Consider the following 17,981-nt stretch of genomic DNA (forward strand, 5'->3'; position numbering starts at 1 on the left):
ATCGCACACCACCAGCTGGCAGAGGTGGGTAGAGTATCAAAAATCTATACTTAAGTAAAAGTACAAGTACTTGCAGAAATTTTTACTCAAGTAAAAGTAATAATCTTAAAAGTTACTCGAGTAATTGTAAAAAAGTACCTTTTAAAAAAATTTCAAGTAAATAGTTACTAGTTACTTTTGATTTTATACACACACACACACACATTTTTTTCTTTTTCAAATATTTCCCAAATTATGTGTTAACAGGTTCAGGAATTTTTCACAGTATTTCCTATAATATTTTATAATATAAAGTTATATTTGTTTTATTTCGGCTAGAATAAAAGCAGTTTTAAATTTTTAAAACCCATTTTAAGGTCAATTAGCCCCCTTCAGCAATATTTTTTTGATTGTCTACAGAAAAAACATCCTTAATGACTTGCCTAATTACCCTAACTTTAACCTAATTAACCTAGTTAAATGTCACGTTAAGCTAAATACTAGTGTCTTGAAAAATATCTAGTAAAATATTATGTGCTGTCATCATGACAAAGATAAATGAAATCAATTATTAGAAATGAGTTATTAAAACTATTATATTTAGATAAAATTGTCGATTTTCAAAACTCTAGACACAAAATTCACAACCATTGCCAAAATTGCACATTTTTGCAAAACTCAGAACTCTTTTTTTCCAAATGCTTGGATACAATACACACAAGTCAAAAATACTTTGTTCATTAAACTAAGATCACCTTTTCAATAGAATACAATTAAACATCAAATTGATCCCATTTCTAAATGCAACTCAAACATTACATTTAAAATAAATGTGTATTCATTTATTTAACATGATGTTATTATCAACTCATACAAGTGCTCAAAATGACAAATAACTGTTGCATTACTCTGAAACTGATGTACAATATTACATGTTTAGATGATGAAAGTTTTAGGATAGATCAAATGACATCAGTTACCACAGAAGATGACCCAACTGGACTACATTATCTATAGATTTCATCTTTATTCATCCTTATTCCATATTTATGGTTTCTTTGTTCCATGTACCACTTTTACAGACAATGCTTTCATATTTGAGATTACTGTACTGTATGTAACAAAGCCCAATCACAGCAGACCAATGTCAGGCCTGGATTCACATTGACGGAAGGTTCTTTCCAAGATTTTTGAGTAATGAAAACACCACTGTGATGTAGAGGAGAACCTGTGACCAAATCCACAAGACCAGACTGATGGATAACACAGATCCCAAAATAGAAATCTGATATATAGAAATATATGCAAATTACATATGTGACATAATAGTTCATATGAATTATACATATATAAAATATGTCATACATGCCAAAATATTGCCATTTTTTAAACTATTAGATTTACAGATATGTATGTTACGTAAATATATTATCTATTATGTTATATATTTTACCCCTACAAATATATAACCTATATTTTTATAGGTGTCCACATGGCTGTATATGAACACACACACACACACACACACACACACACACACACACACACACACACACACACGTATATGTATGATTTGGTTAAAAAAAGGGATTTTTGCACTATTTTGACAAATTATTGACTATTATGAGATTTTATATACAGTATGTGGAATCCAATTGTAATTTGCATATGTTGCCATATATCATCTATATGGGGATGTACAGTGAGAAACAAATTACAGTAAACCCATTATGATGGAATGAATAAAACTAGTTCAGTGTATCCACCATCTATACTGTTCCCTTTACACTTATGTATAAACCATAATGAAACCTGTATCATATATTTTAAACAACAATATTTAATGATGGTTAAAGATTGTTTATTGAAACGATGTGCATCTTGTGTGCTGGTGATCTATAGTTCTGTTCCTTTAGTATTTGTATGATAAAAGGATCATGTGAACCAATGATCCTGCAAATGCAAGACTTCTTTAAGATAATGTACATAATGAGCATGCAGAGTTTTGAACACTGGAGAGTCTGAGTTAGAAGTAGTGACTGTTTAGAGTTTTGTGTCTAGAGTTTTGAAAATTGACATCAGGGTTTTGAAATTTGTCGCAAAACAATTGAAAAAACTGTAACTGGGAACTGATGATTTTCTGGAGGGATTTTTGTGTTATAATGTGGCTTTTTGTAACACACCTATGAAAAGGAGAATTGAAGGACAATGTAATTTCCTCATTATCTTCACCATGGATTATTAACTGTGCAACAGAAATGTCTTATTATTGCTGCTAATGTAACTGTTGCAAATAAATACACTTTTATTATGACGTTTTAAAAACATCCATTAAATAAATGCGTGCATGTACTCTCAGCTTGCCATTGCTACTTTGAACATTGCAGGTGGTCATAATAATGTGTCTACTGTAAAAGACATTACATCTTTCCAAACACTGTAGTACTTTTGGATCTGAACTGCTCCACTGGTGAAAGCTGTAATTTGGTATCATTTTAGGACAAGAAGATTCCATTTGTTTTTTTGTGACTTTTACAGCCTTTATAAAAACAAGAATGGAACTTCAGTTTGCCTGCACAGATGTGCTACAAGAATAATGTGCTATTAGAATAAGGTACTCCATGGAGCGTCACTAAACATAACGCATGAAAACAATGTTTCCATGGCATGATCTAATAAAAACCCTCTGTTAGCTTGCCTGTAGCAAAGTAAAATCAAGACTGTTTAATGAAATGTATGTTTAATGTAAGTAAAGAAATTGTTCACCAAAACACAAAAGAACACAAAAGAAGATATTTTGAAGAATGTTGGAAACCTGTAACCTTTGTCTGCCAGAGTATTTACTTTTCCTACTTTGGATGGTTACAAGTTTCCAACATTCTTTAATATATCTTAATAATAATAATAATAATAATAATACCTAACATTTATACAGCAGTTTTCTGGACACTCAAAGCGCTTTACACATGTTTAGGGGAATCTCCTCATCCACCACCAGTGTGCAGCATCTGCCTGGATGACACAATGGCAGCAATATTGCACCAGACCGCACACCACACACCAGCTGATTGGTGGAGAGGAGACAGTGATGAAGCCAATTATGATATGGGGATGGTTAGTAGGCCATGATTAACAGCGGCCAGTGTGCAAATTTGGCCAGGATGCCGGAGCTAACCCCTACTCTTTTTTTGAAGGATATCCTGGGATTTTTAATGACTAGGCCATTTCCTGAGCTGATGCTATGCTGGTCATGGAGGAGCGGAGAGCATGGAACAGAAAAGACCTCAGTGACAGACGAGTCTCCGCATTGATCCTGTGGGCCAGCCTGAACAACCTGGCACCTCTGCCACCTGCAGTTCTCCACGATGGACGTCCAGCCTCCGGAGCCTAGACTGCAGCTCTTCACAAGAAGTTTGGCTAGAGGAGAAATTGTTGTGCCCAACAGAGCCTGGTTCCTCTTGAGTTTTTCCCCCTTCACTTTTGTCAATTGGTGAAGTTTGTTCCTCGCCACTGGCTTGCTTGGTTATGCTGCGCATAGATGGATTTGCTCTTCAGTGTTTGGACTCTCTGTAGTGAAAACTAAAGCACACTGAACTGAACTGACCTGAACTTCAACTCTGAAAACTGCACTGACACATTTTTAATTTACTAGAACAGCTATTTTAAGCTGCTTTGACACTGTCTACATTGTAAAAGCGCTATAAAAATAAACATTAATTTTCATTTTTGGGTGAACTATTCCTTTAATGTGCCATGAACAAAATTTGGAATTTTGATTATATGAAGCAATACTTACAATGCATTTTACTACAACTAAATCTTTCTGTCAGCATGCAAATGATATGTCATGTACTTCGGATCATCTCAAACTGCAACCGATTCCCCAGAGCATCATTTCAAGCAGAACCAGCATGGAGTGTGATGCATAAAGCTACTTTTACATCAAAACACACCTGAACTCTGAGGATTGGGGTTAGACTGAAAGCATCATAATTTACATCAGTTGGTATACTGAGCTGTGATTGGTTCGTTCTTGCATATATTCTACCATTTATAGCTATCTTTATGCTGCACAATGATTATGTGTTGTTTCTTGCGTGCATAAGACAGCAAAGACATGAACCGAGTGTCATGACAACGCTCTGAAGCAAAATCATTTACGCAGAAGCACAGACTAAAACCTTAACTTCTGTTACAACTCTAATGATATTCTTTGGCTGCTTCACAAGCATTGGTATTTCCTTCAGGAAAAGCAAATCAGCTTCATTCCCCCACCTCTTTCTAAGCACCGAGTGTGGCAGACCAACAAATGGAGTGGTGAGATTTCAGTAACAGTTACAGACTAAAGAACAAACTGTCCAGTCCTCATTCTCTCCACTTCCTGTGTGACAGTTTTCTGCTTTTCATGTCTTTAGACTAAGAAATGTAAGGTCACAACACCTGTGAGAGTCACATCCATACACCTATTTTCTGCCTCTAGAAAAAGACAGAAGTGGAAGAAAATTTATTCTAATTAATTCTCCCCATGTTCCCTCTCTGACTTTGTCAGTCACTTAAAATTGCTGGTTGCCGTGGAGCCTGTCGTCATTATGATGTGGTGGATGACTGCAGGAAGAGGAGACTAAATTAGCATTAGCGCGGATGACGAAACCACACACAAAAAAAAAACACAGCTGTGTAAAGAAATGTTCAGAGAGATCTGGTCTCCTCACGCGATCGCATTAGTATTCTGCTCACTCAGTCATCGTCTGATCCTCAGACCTATGCGTAAATCTCCTCTTCTCTCATTCATCCTCCTCATCTTGCTTTCCTGTTTCAACCAGAGCTGTGCATCAGGTTTTATTGAGCTAGAAAATTATTTTTAAAAAATGTAATAAAAATGAATGTAATTTCTGCTAATTCTTTCAGGTCAGGGTCAGGAAATCTCAACGAATGTTATCTCCGGATGACCATATAATACTTTTTCTTTGTATCCTCAGTTGGTGCATAGACCTGAATCATTGTGTATTGCATATCTGAATTGGAAATGGGTAGTAAAAATGTGGTCTTTGACAGCTGTCCATCTTATCAATGCCACTTCTTCACTCATTACTAGTCCTATTCCACAGACATTCTGGTCAGAGCAGAACATGGTCTTTCGTTGATCTTACACCTTTCTATTTACAACATCTCATTGATTCGTAGCATGACCAGTCTGCAATTGTTCCACCTTGGCACATCATTCTTGCATCCCAGGATTTGTTTCCTGTGGTTTATTTAAATGATCACTGAAACTTTGTCCAGAAACCATCACAAACCTTCTACTGCACTATTAATCATGTCATCACTTTCTGCTTGCCATTTCTGTAGCAACAGAAGGTGGAGAGAAATGCTAGCTCTTTGCCAAATCCTCCTCCTATATCCTGGCTTGGGTCAGGCAGCACAATGGACTACATAAACTATGCCATGTCACAAAGCTCAAATAAACTCTGACTGCTTTCTTGAACATAACAATGAGTTTATGATCCTCAAATGGCCTCCACTGTTACTAGATCTCAATCCAAAAGAGCAACTTTGAGATGTAGCGGAAACGAGAGATTTGTTTCATGTACAATATGTGCAAAGTTGACAATACTTCTGAAAATGTGTGATTCTAACCTGAAATCTCTGAGGAACATTTCCAGGGTTGTTGCTAGACCAGATATGGTTGCGGCCGGAAGTTATCGAGAATGATTTATATTATTTATTAAATTTCCAATTTATTATATTTTATTAACGCCTACCCCCACCCCAACCCAAACCCAACCATCACAGTAATGTAAAAACAGTAGTTGCACTGAGTATTATTTATGCTATCTATAAAATTACCCAAAAAATTTTATTTTTAATGCCTACCCTCACCCCAACCCTAGACCTAACCGTCACAGTACTGTAAAAATATTAACTATTGTTATACAGTGTCATAAAAATGTTGCTGTATTGATGTGCATATTGCACTTTCGGCCGGCCGCGTATCCAATCTAGATTTTACCCATTTCCAGGCCTTGTTGAATCTGGCACAAGAATTAAGGCAGATCTCTTTAACAAAATATGGGTCAAACTTAGCACTAACAAGGTCTGTATTGTGCCTAATTAGTGCATTCTAGCTCCATATATTTCAGGCCAAGACATTTTATTACTTATGAGTTTTTAGACTTAGACTCAACTTTATTATCTTGTTTAGGGAAACCAAAACTGCAGCAAGGTGCCATAACACAGACAAAGTACCACAAAACATACAATACATCATTTTTTGGATGCATCTCCCTCCCCACTGGACTCATTTAGTGACCTAATGGACAACATTATGAAAGAATTTCTAATTCTGTTTGTCCCGCAAATAGAAACTCTAAAAAGACGTCCTGATGGCAGCAGCTAAAACACAGAGTACAATGGGTGATCCAGGTTGCATAAGGGATACCCTGAGTTCCCTTTAAAACATAATTATCGTAAATTACCATTGGGCTAGTTTGGTTTTAACTGATGATCTTGCCTGCCACCTTCACAAGGCTACTCAACCTCTTCTTATTTGACAGACTCAGATTATCGTACCAAGCTACAATGCAGAAAGATAAAACATTCAATAAATTGTTTATAAAAGTGTCATCATAGAGGTACAAACCCGAAACTATCTAAGTTTCCTCAGTCTTTATTGAAGTTTTTTATTGACAGCGTGGGTGTTAGGTTGAAATGTCAACATGTTGTCGATAACAACTCCTAAATATTTAGGTGTGTCAACAATTTCAATGTGCAAACCTTTAAAAGTTGTTGTGTGGGGTAGGAGAAGCCTTCCTGTAATCTATCACCATGGCACCATCCGAAACCGCATACTTCCATACCATACAGTACTCTAAAATCAGTATGCGAGCAGAGTAGTATGTCCGAATTCATAGAATTTGAAAAATCAGTATGTGAGTAGTACCCAGATGACCTACTACTTGGCTATGCCATGATGCCCCGTGAGAGAATTCATGAATGGGAAGAGGCGACGCAGATCACGAGAGTTGGTCACTTGATCATGACAAAATGGCGGATGTAGTACTTCTAAATTCCACTTATACTGCTCACATTCATACTGTATAGAACGTACTTTTTTAATGGCAGATCAGTATGTTTAAATTCACATTGGGTACCTACTGAGTAGTAGGCAGTTTCAGACACAGCCCATGTCTTTTGTTTTATTTACATTCAATTGGAGATTTTAAACTGACTCCCAGGGATTCAGAGCAAGACATGAATCAGGAAAACAAGTTTCATAATTTGGCCGACTTATAATTTTGCTTCTCTGCTTTCATCTGGCAACTAAGCCCACAGCTCTACCTGAGACCAAGTCCAAACAATGCCAAGTCCAGCGGGACTGCTGATTCTGACAACATACAGACTCACAATGGCAGAGCAAATAAATTTAATGGGTTTATTCTTGCTGAACATGTACGCATAAACAAATACTCCCCATGCTCTCCTTAGCAACGCAGTTATCCATTCTGCCAGAATCCTTTGCAGAGCTGCTACATTTTATCTTTAAAAACCCAGACACTCAAAGGGGTTGTGTCACGTCGTGAAACTTCAAAGGCAGCCCCTGCTTTGCATAGAATTTGAAATAATGTGTTCTGGCACGGAAAGTCAGCTTCCATGTAACTGTCTCGTACAAAGAACTGTTGGAAAGTGCATATGTCTTTGTGAAAGACACAGGGAGGAAAAAGGCCAGAGTGAGAGAGAGCGTGATCGTGATTCCTATTGTAGCCCAGGAGATCTGAACAGCACAGTCTGCTTTTGAGTGGATGGTGGTTGTTCCGATGAGTCACAAGGAGAGACAGAGCGAGAGAGAGAGAGAGAGAGAGAGAGAGAGAGAGAGAGAGAGAGAGAGAGAGAGAGAGAGAGAGAGAGAGAGAGAGAGAGAGAGAGCACCACCCCCAGTCGATTCTCTTCCTGTTAGATGCACAGAAGGAAAATATTCTGGCCAGCCCACACAAACAGGAAAATCGGAAGTCGACAGATAATGGCAGCGTGAGCGGGGTAGCAGATATACCTGAATCAACAGACAATGACAAGAAAAGTCCTTTCATCTGCAGATCTGCTGCAAGAATGTTTTTGTGTGTTTAATTGAATTGTTTGCTGCTGTGAAAACCACACGTATTCAGTGACACAGAACAACTACAAAATGTCCCCAATTAATGAAGCCCATGTAGGGACTATAGATTCCGGTTTCCAGTCAGTGAAGAACAAAATAGTCACCTTGGCATATGAAGTTTCAATTAAAAGACACAAGTGACTCTCACTTATTCAGTTTCATTTAGCGTATTCCCTGCTTTATCAGGGGTCGCCACAGTAGAATGAACCACCAATTACTTGCATATGTTTTATCGCAACTCAGCCCTGAGTGTACAACCCTCAGTGATGGGAAACACCCACACACTGGCCGACAGCTAACTCTCTGCAACTCTTACATGGTCACCCACTGAAGCTAACCAGAGCTGTGCCCGGTCAGTACCTGGATGGGAAGTGGTGTTAGTGCGCTCAACCTGAGGTCTGTGTGGGTCCTAACGCTCCAGTATATTGAAGAAGACTCTATACTACTCAGTGAGCGCCGTCTTTGGGATAAGATTTTAAACCAAGGTCCTGACTCTCTGTGGTTGTTAAAAATCCCAGGATGTACTTCAAAAAAGAGTAGGAGTTTAACCCTGGCATCCTAGCCCAATTTGTCTACTGGCCTCTGTCTATCATGGCCTCCTAACCATCCCCATATCATAATTAGCTTCATCACTCTGTCTTCTCTCCACCAATCAGCTGGTGTGTGGAGTGTGGCCTGGTGCAATATGGCTGCGGTCACGTCATCCAGGTGGATGGTGCACACTGATGGTGGATGAGGAGATTCCCCTAAAAGTGTAAAGCATTTTGATTGTCCTGAAAAGCGCTATATAAATGTAAGGAATTATTCTGATTAATCACTCTGCCAATCACACACTACAGCTAATTTAGTTTATCCAGTTAACCTACAGTATATCGCATGAATGTGAGGACAAACTGAAGTACCAAACGAAACCGAAGTAGACATGCGGAGAGCGCGCAAACTCCACACAGAAAGGCTTCCAGGTGCAGATAGGACTTGAACCAGTCACCTTCTTGCTGTGAGGCAACCCTGGTTCCCACAAGTGACAACTACAAGATATATAGTCACAAAGGGCTTGTTTCCACATGGTCTACATCTCAGTCACAGGTTTCCACATGGTCTACATCTCCGATCACAGGTTTCCTGTTGAGTTGAATTTCCATTTCATTCATTCATTTTCCTTCGGCTTAGTCCCTTATTTATCTGGTGTCGCCACAGTGGAATGAACCACCAACTATGTTTGTCATATGTTTTACGCAACGGATGCCCCTCCATCTGCAACCCAGTACTGGGAAACACCCATACACTCTCACATTCACACACACTCATACACTATAGTCAATTTAGTTTATCCAATTCACCTTTGGACTGTGGAGGAAATCGGAGCACCCGGAAGAAACCTATGCAAACATGAAGAGAACATGCAAACCCCACACAATGCCTGGACTCAAACCAGTGACCTTCTTGTTGTCAGATGACAGTGCTAACTACTGAGCCACCATGCCACCGAATTCCCATTTCGTGTTAAATTATTAAATGCATTTCATGTGATTTCGTCGCGGCACCTTCCATACAGTTTTGTCATGCTTTACATCACTTTCAAGAGTTCACCATTAACTGATGATTGATAATAGAGTGTATATTGCATGCTGTACCAGGAGAAAGCCCTGAGCTCAAAACATCCTCCATGGGAGTTTGCGCTCAGGTGGATCTCGAGAATTTCCCGGCTATAAATGACAATCTATGGATTACTATGGAAATATATTGCTAACTAGAACTCATCTATAGTGCCAGTTTGGTTTGGTCAATTCATTTATGTCCCATGTCTTTGGATGGTGGTAAGACACTGGGGAACCCAGGGGAAACCCATACGAGCACAGGGAGAATGTGTAAATTCTACACAGAAACGGCTTTGAACCAGAGAAGTTCTTGCTGTGAGGTAACAAGGCTAACCACTGGGCCTGTTTAGAAAGAAAGGAGGAGTAGGTGTGGAAGAGGGTATTATTCAAACTGAAGATACTGAGGTATATATGGTGGTTATATATGGTGAGTTAGGAACTGACTGATTGGTGGATCGTGTATTAGTTAATACTGGACCAGCCATGGTCAATCATAAGCACGTGCTCCTCTGAAAATTAGTTTATAAATAAACCACACTTTAAACCACAAGTATGATGTACCTTGTTTTTAGTACTTCACTACTTTAGTTTCATATACAAACTTTTTAAAACCACAACCTTCTCCATTGTTTGTCTATTGTTGTCATGTAAACGTAATTTTGACAAGCGGTACATTTCTAACGGATAAATAGGGCTAAAGTTTTGTTCAAATTACCAACCCTATGGGCACTTTTGCTTGATTAATAGACTGTTCAAAACAATTACTATTGCATTAACTGTGAATGTTAAAACAATGGTCACTAGTAAGCTGACGTTTGTTTTAGCAATCACAACGAATACAGAACAAAGTGAGGAATATTTAATCCTTGCCACCACGCTGTGTAAATAAAAAGAGATTGAGTAAAAGCGAACTTGTTTACGTGTGTGCAGGGGGAGGGGATTGACTAATGTTAGTGTTTACCTTATGTGAAAATACAAGACAGCTTGAAGACAGGAGTGTTGATTGCTGTATGTGTGTGTGTGTGTGTGTCTGTGTGTGTGTTCTCCTCTGTACTAAGAACTCTCACTCACTCACTCTTTTTCTCTGCGTCATTTCTGACACCTGTTTCCTGCCCCTGCCACACTTCTGTATGACCCTTATCCACCCACTGCAAACCATAACAATCCACTGCTCTCCTGCCGCCCTGCACTGCTGTGCTTCACGCTGGGACACACTGACTCATGGTCTGCCGTGGGAGACACTTTCAATTTCTGCTGCATACTGCGTTTCTGAGCTCATGGAAATGAGGGGGAAAAGAAAGTTTAGCGAGATGAAAATGAGGTGTGATTATGGAGAAATTTGCATAGTCAATCATGGCTTAATTAGAATCACACATAAAAGGAAATGTGTTCCTGAGAGGATGATTGCTGGCAGCTCTCTCTCTCTCACACATGAGTGGCACATTGCTTCACTGGCATCGATGTTGTCATTTTTATTTATTTTTTTGCCATAATTTCATTCCAGGCCACTAGTCTACCCTTAATACTGGGACAAAATGATTTTTGGTTGTTAAAAATACTACATTTAATCTCTACTGTTGCACAATGCCATATGCTTTTATTATTTAGAAAAGAAAATGTGTGTCATTTGCCAATTCAAAACTCTTTTCAGTCCAAACATCTTGGTTGCCACAATGTTGCTACGTTTTAATGTATTTGCTAAGGTAGTCAGAGTGGCTCTTGTGGACAAGATTTTATCATCATATTAGTATGAACATATTGTATGCTAGGGCTGCACAATATATGATTTCATCATTGATATCGCAATGTCTGCATTAACAATAATAGTCACATTGCAAGATATGCAATGATGAGTCTGAATTATCAGGTCCGAAGCCAGGGGACTATTTTACAATAGTCATCAACTTCATCAACTATTTTACAAAAAACTTTTATTTTAAATCTTGCACCTTATACTTGTAAGAAAAAATGACCAATAAAAAGGTGTGAAGCACCAAAGATGGCCCATAATAAAGGACATTGTAATGCTAATTTGGCAATTGTTGTTATCCATGAATTTTCAAAGTTACTTTTTACAGGAGAGGCTAGGAAAAAAATATATATATTTGCATTATTATTATTATTATTATTATTATTATTAAATTTGGCTCAGAACACACTGCCAAAAAGTTATAGAATTTTCCCATTGCTCTGTAGCTTGTTGCCTTGCTTGTTTATGATGTGGCCACTAGGCTGCTTGGCCCCGATAATTGCTGCTTGCAGTTATTATTATTATTATTTATATTAATATTAATATTATTTTTTTATTATTTTTTTTTTTTTATTATTCAATGGCCAAATTCTGACTGAGGGAAATTGAATGTGCTGGTCAGGTTGTTATTTACCTAATAAATGACAATTAAAATGTCACTAAAATGCAGTGTTTAGAAAAGAGGTCCACCTTTTGAAAAAAAAGAAGCACCCCTTTGACCAGGCTGGCTACGGGCCTGATTATAGTTGACTAGCAGCTAATTGTATTTAATTACTGTATTTATATGGAATTTATATGATTTATGCCGTAAAATGGTTTTCTTACTTCAAATTTTGTCTTGTTTCTAGTCCAAATATCTACATTTGAAAGTGAAAACAAGATTATTTTACTTACCCCACTAGCTGAAAACAATCCTTTTTACAATTTTTACTTGCTTTAGAAAAAATTTGATATATGGAATAGAAATGAGACAAAGCAAAGTAAGAAAAGCATTTTTGCATTGTGATTATTCAATTTCTGTACCTGAATACTGTTAGACTCCCTAGAAAACCACCAAATTGTGCTATTCATTAGGGCTGCACAATATATCGTTTCAGCATCGATATCGCAATGTGCACATTGGCAATAGTCACATCGTAAGATGTGCAATGTTGAGTATGAATTATACACTGTAAAATGTAATTAGTTGACCTTACTTAAAAAAAGTATGCAAACTCGTTGCCTCAAAAAAATTAAGCAAAGTAAACTTAAGATTAGTGAGTTAGAAAAGGTTGTTTTTTTTAAGTGTGCAGTACTAAATCAAGTAGTACCACTAACACAGTTTTTTTATGTTCATGTAACTTAATAGCCATGCTTAGTGTTAACTTAATTTTTTCATTTTGTGTGGATTGCTTGATATAAATTTAACCCCACTTAGAATTACTAAATACCTACAACTTAACACTTTCAGTTCTGCTCACTCATTTTTCAAGTTCACTTAAATTAAAGAAACCAATTTCCTTTAATGGGTCCTTGTTGCAGCTGCCCAGGTTTGGGTCCAACATGTGGCCTTTTCTCTTCCCCATTTATCTATTTTTGCTGTTACTATGTGATAAAGGCAAACACAACACAAACATATAATTTAAAAGAACACTCACTGGTTTGATTCAGCTCCATTACAAAATTTATTCAATGCACATTCAAGTACAAAACAGCAGCTAAACAACAAAGTTGTGGTTTGATTTAACTGTATAAAATGACAAGGAAAAATATAAAAAAAATAAATAAAAACATTTCTGTGAGCTAATTGTATGCATGTAACAGTCTCCCAATATTAAACGAGTAACTACAGGACGACTTCAGTGCATGCAAAATCAGTGCATTTCTGATCAAAACCGAAAGTACAACAAGTACTTTTGTGTCCCAAAGTGAGCAGTCCAAGGATTAAACCAACACAAATAAAAACATCATTAAAAGTTTTCCCAAAACACAAATGTAAACAGGATAACCTTGCTAGGTTATTTTCTGACATTATCATCTAATAACAACTAACAACTCATTGCAACACAACGTGGCACTATTTCCACCATTAGCATACCTGCATAACATGGTAGACTTTAATGGAATATTCTTTTTTTCCCCATTGAGAACGTAAATAAGCGAGAACAGTTCCATGAAAGCATCAAATTTTCTCTGATAAGAAAACATTAATGGCTGCAAAGCTTACAAAGTGCTATCTGACAGCCGACGGCTCTTTACTTTTCTAACCCAGAAGACTGTTCTTCAGAGTTAACAGTTTTGGTGGGAGGTTTTTCTTTCCCAGTCCAAGCATCACAGTCTGAATGAAGTTGAGTGTATTTGCCATGCATTTTGGGTAATCCAAATGCAATGCATATGTAAGACCAAACAAAAGACAAACTGCCTGAGGCAAGTTTTTAATATGATCCATGACAATACTTCCCTCCAGAATGATGGCAGTGGAAATGGGCTGGAGGTCCACTGAGCTTTGACCCTCGTGAGGACCATCTTCACTGACAACTGTCAGCACACCAACAGTGATGCATTCTAGGGCCTCGTCTCTCTCTGTATCCTAAAAGACACACATTCTTCAGCATTGCAATTTATGCTATTCTAAAACATTATTTTTTAGTGTTGTAATGTTATCAGAGAATATGGTTTTAAATATGTTTTCACACTGGATCGTTACAATAAAGCAAACAAAATATATTTGTTATGGTTAAACTAAAGCTATGGAGATACAAAAAGGTCTATACATTCTCAAAGAGTGACACTGACTTTTCAACCTACAAAATACATCAATCACTGTACAAAATGTATATTGTATATTGAATTACATCTATGTCAACGCAGGTATAGTTTTATGTTCATGCAGACTGTAGGATTACAAATTTAAGAATATGTTTAAGAATCTATGGAAGACATTTTATGCCAAATTTAAATAAATTAAATGACTAAAATGAAAATTAAAACCAGATTAACGATTTCATTACAGAAAACTGTATGCAAAATGTGTGACAAAATTGAGAATGAAATGAAATGATTTCATTCTCATGGTGACAGTGCATCATCCCTGTCAAATTGAAAAATAAAATGCAATTGGTGATTTCACATTTCATTTTCACTACAGTCTCGAGGCAAGACAGCCAATATTAAAATGAAAAGCCAAACGTGAAAAAGAAACTACAAATAGTTTTACAAAAGCTCTTTATTAACGCTCACGCAATAATAGTGACAACTCAAATTAAAATTGTAAATTTTAGTTTTCATTTTAATTCCTCTTTTATTTTGGTAAAGTGTGTGTGTGTGTGTGTGTGTCTGAGTCTGTGTTTGAATCTGTGTGTGAGTCTTTTTGAATGTGTGAGAGCCTGTGTTTGAGTGTATGTGTGTGTGTCTGAGTCTGTGTTTGTGAGTGTGTGTCTGTGTTTGAATCTGTGTGTGTGAGTCTTTTTGAATGTGTGTGAGCATGTCAGTAAGTTTGTGTGTGTGTGTGTGTGTGTGTGTGTGTGTGTGTGTGTGTGTGTGTGTGTGTTTGTGGTGTGTGGGTGTGTCCACCTCTAGGTTGGTGGGTGTGTGTTTGTAAAATTTGCAACAAGAAATCAGTGAAGCAGTCATAGAAACTGTGGCAATAGCAATGTCTTTAAGTTATCTGACACTAAGTGTTGGTAATGGAAATGTATACTTGTCAATAATATTATATGATATATTTAACCTTTTTGTTGTGCCTTGATCAGACTTAACTGCAGCAGCTCGTGTTCTCAATAAAGAATCCTGCTGAAGAAAGAACCAAGTCTCCTGGTCTTCAATTCTAAGTGTTCTACAAGACCAAACTTTTTCTTATGTGCAAGTACTTACAGAGCAGGTCTTGTAGAATTCACTGGAGTCATCACCGAGTAAAATGGGAATGCCTTTGAGGACAACAGAGCGAAGTACTGTGACGTCTGGTGTCTAATGATACACAGAGAGAGAAAAGACCAGTTAACAGAGTAATTTGCAAGGCACAAGCAGATAGGAAATAAAATAGGTTGGTCTGGATGGTCTCATTTAGAACTTGATTGATGAACTATCACACAGATCAAAAGCAAAATAAACCTACTTACCATCCAGCTCATGTGCTGCATCAGCTCCCTGAGTTTCTGGCCAATAGTTCCCTTTTTTGTTTTGAAAAGTTTAATGAAACGTGGGGCATACTGGTCCAGAGCCTCAAAGAAGTCTCCCTCAAGATTCTTACTGGCGATTCTATTAAACTCAGCAAACACCTGAAAAAGTAGAGAGGAGTGGGTAGGGATGGAAAGGTGGCAGAGGGATTAACATTCCAACAAGTGTTTGGATTTCTAGTCACACACCTTGAATTTATTTTTAACTTGCATTATTTTATTGGTTGAGAACAAAAATTGCTTACCTGTCTCTCTATGAAGAGTGCTGGCCATCGTTCAACCATGTTCTGTACAGCAGGCACCTTTTTTACAATTTCTTGTCTGCGTAGTGGGAATGATTGGTCCATCATTTGTGAAATGAGAGTGCCATTTGGTTGTTTTTTCTTCATTTCTTCCACTAGAACCATTCTGGCATTTTCTAGACTCGTTTCATCATGTCCTTCAGGTAAGTTAGGCAGGTAGTTTGCTTCACCTCTTCTTGGCCGCTTGATATTCTTGCTTGAGGATTCTCCCTCTGGGTTGCCTTTACTTCTTTTGCCTCCATTGATAGCTACATCCTCACATCCTGCTTTTCGAAGCTTTGTGCGATAATTGGCCATCTTAAATTTAAGGCTATTTTTCCAGCCATACCATCTGTGTGGTCCAGGCTCAGTGAGGCAGGGGTGTTTGCTAATCAGTGCTTTTGCAACACTGCTGAAGTCATCATCGTCAGGGTAAGCCTTGAAACTGTACATTGTCTCAGCAAGCTTTTCTAGTATGTCATGCTTCATATCTCGTGGTAGAGTCATATGTGTTTCATCTTTCATATAGGCAAGATCTGCCTGTCTGAGCCTATACTCAACATCTACTGAGAAATTGGGTATGTCAAAGAACTCTGGCCACTGTTGTCTTAGCGATGGTGATGCTCCTACAGGCGAAAGGATCTCAGTGTCTGCTGTGCTGCCCTCAGTGTCTGATGTTGTGGTGGGTGATGACAATGCTGTTAAATGGAGAATCACAAGAGGGATGATTTTGACTGTAGCTCTTTCAGGTAAATCAGTTATTTCAGTCAAATTGCAGAGGGCATTATTGAAGTCTTGATCTTCATACTGCAGCTTAAAGTCATACTGCAGTGACAGTTTATCCACCAGTTGCACTTTGAATTCTTCAATGGACTGTGGTCTCTTATTTAAAGTCAACTTCCTTATATCATCTTCAGCGATGATGACTCTCAGTAACAACCTCTGGTCCATTTTGATAACTGTTTGAAAATCTGAAAAGAAAGAAAAGATAATTTTAGCATCAAGCCTAGCAACATAAATAGACAAAAACACTAAAATGCAGCATCAGATTTGAAATACCAGAGCTATAGGAAAAACTAAATCCTTGCAAAAATCTAATTATCAAGCTATTAATCAATGAACTTCTTTAAGACAAGTGAACACAGCAGTACAAAAAGTAAATGGTAAATGACTCACTTATGTGGTTAGACATCAAGGGAACTGTAGTCCTGGGTATGATGGACTATAAATCGAACCCACAGTATCTATAGAGACCGTCCAGAAATACTAATTACATCAAATATTTGAAATTCAAAATATGCACAAAATATTCTGTATGATGAAATATACTATAATGAAATAATTCCAACACAAGATTTTCTTAGCTTTTTTTGTAATCCAATTGCTCTGATGTAAGCATAACTTTTACTTTAGCAAGCAATAATAACAATAATACAGTTATTAGTTGAAAATACCTTTTATTGCTGGGATTATGGAATGTGTGGATTGATCACCATCTGCTTGTGCCTGGAAGGGAACAGTTAAATAAAAATACAACAATTTAGCACAGCCAAGTACATGTGAAAACTGTAACATAGGCCTATAACCCACAATGACAGCTCCCAGTATTAAAATGAACATATTATGTACAAGATGACCTTAAAGAATAATGTAAGCCACTGAGTATGCCAGCAAATATGTTCCCTATCATAGCAGACTATGATAAACTGAGTGAAAAGATCTTTTTAGACAGGTAAACACTATTGTCTGTAACGTACCAAGACTGATCTGGGTAGTGGGTACTATGGTAAACATGGAAACAGCACAGCTACGAATATTGACTATAAAGTGCGAAGTGTTAAATAAAATAACATTAAGTTAGTTGACTGTGGTGATATCCCCAATCATATGTCGACACACAGTGGTAATCCTGTTTTTGATAAGCACAGACTGTTATTGTTGGTAGCTAAAATTAGCATAGTCTTTACAGACTATCTTAAAATATAATGATACATCCAGACTTGACCTGATGTTCTGCCTGAGCTTACAAACAACAGTTATAAAACTCAGCAAACTCCCAAACCGCCGGGA

At 37.4% G+C, this 17,981-nt stretch overlaps 2 long non-coding RNA genes across 2 annotated transcripts; both read right to left on the bottom strand.

Annotated features, from left to right (window-relative positions):
- Positions 1-13,946: 13,946 nt before the first annotated feature.
- Positions 13,947-15,644, bottom strand: LOC130233698 (uncharacterized). The gene is made up of 3 exons (XR_008838232.1): positions 15,574-15,644; positions 15,329-15,421; positions 13,947-14,045 (listed from the first exon to the last, which is right to left on the bottom strand). It is a non-coding gene; the product is annotated as an uncharacterized LOC130233698 (long non-coding RNA).
- Positions 15,645-16,761: 1,117 nt separating this feature from the next.
- On the bottom strand, positions 16,762-17,423 carry LOC130233699 (uncharacterized). Its single transcript, XR_008838233.1, has 3 exons — positions 17,366-17,423; positions 17,088-17,155; positions 16,762-16,882 (listed from the first exon to the last, which is right to left on the bottom strand). It is a non-coding gene; the product is annotated as an uncharacterized LOC130233699 (long non-coding RNA).
- Positions 17,424-17,981: the final 558 nt, after the last annotated feature.

Source organism: Danio aesculapii, chromosome 8, assembly GCF_903798145.1.
Source record: "Danio aesculapii chromosome 8, fDanAes4.1, whole genome shotgun sequence".
In the NCBI taxonomy this organism is placed as follows: domain Eukaryota; kingdom Metazoa; phylum Chordata; class Actinopteri; order Cypriniformes; family Danionidae; genus Danio; species Danio aesculapii.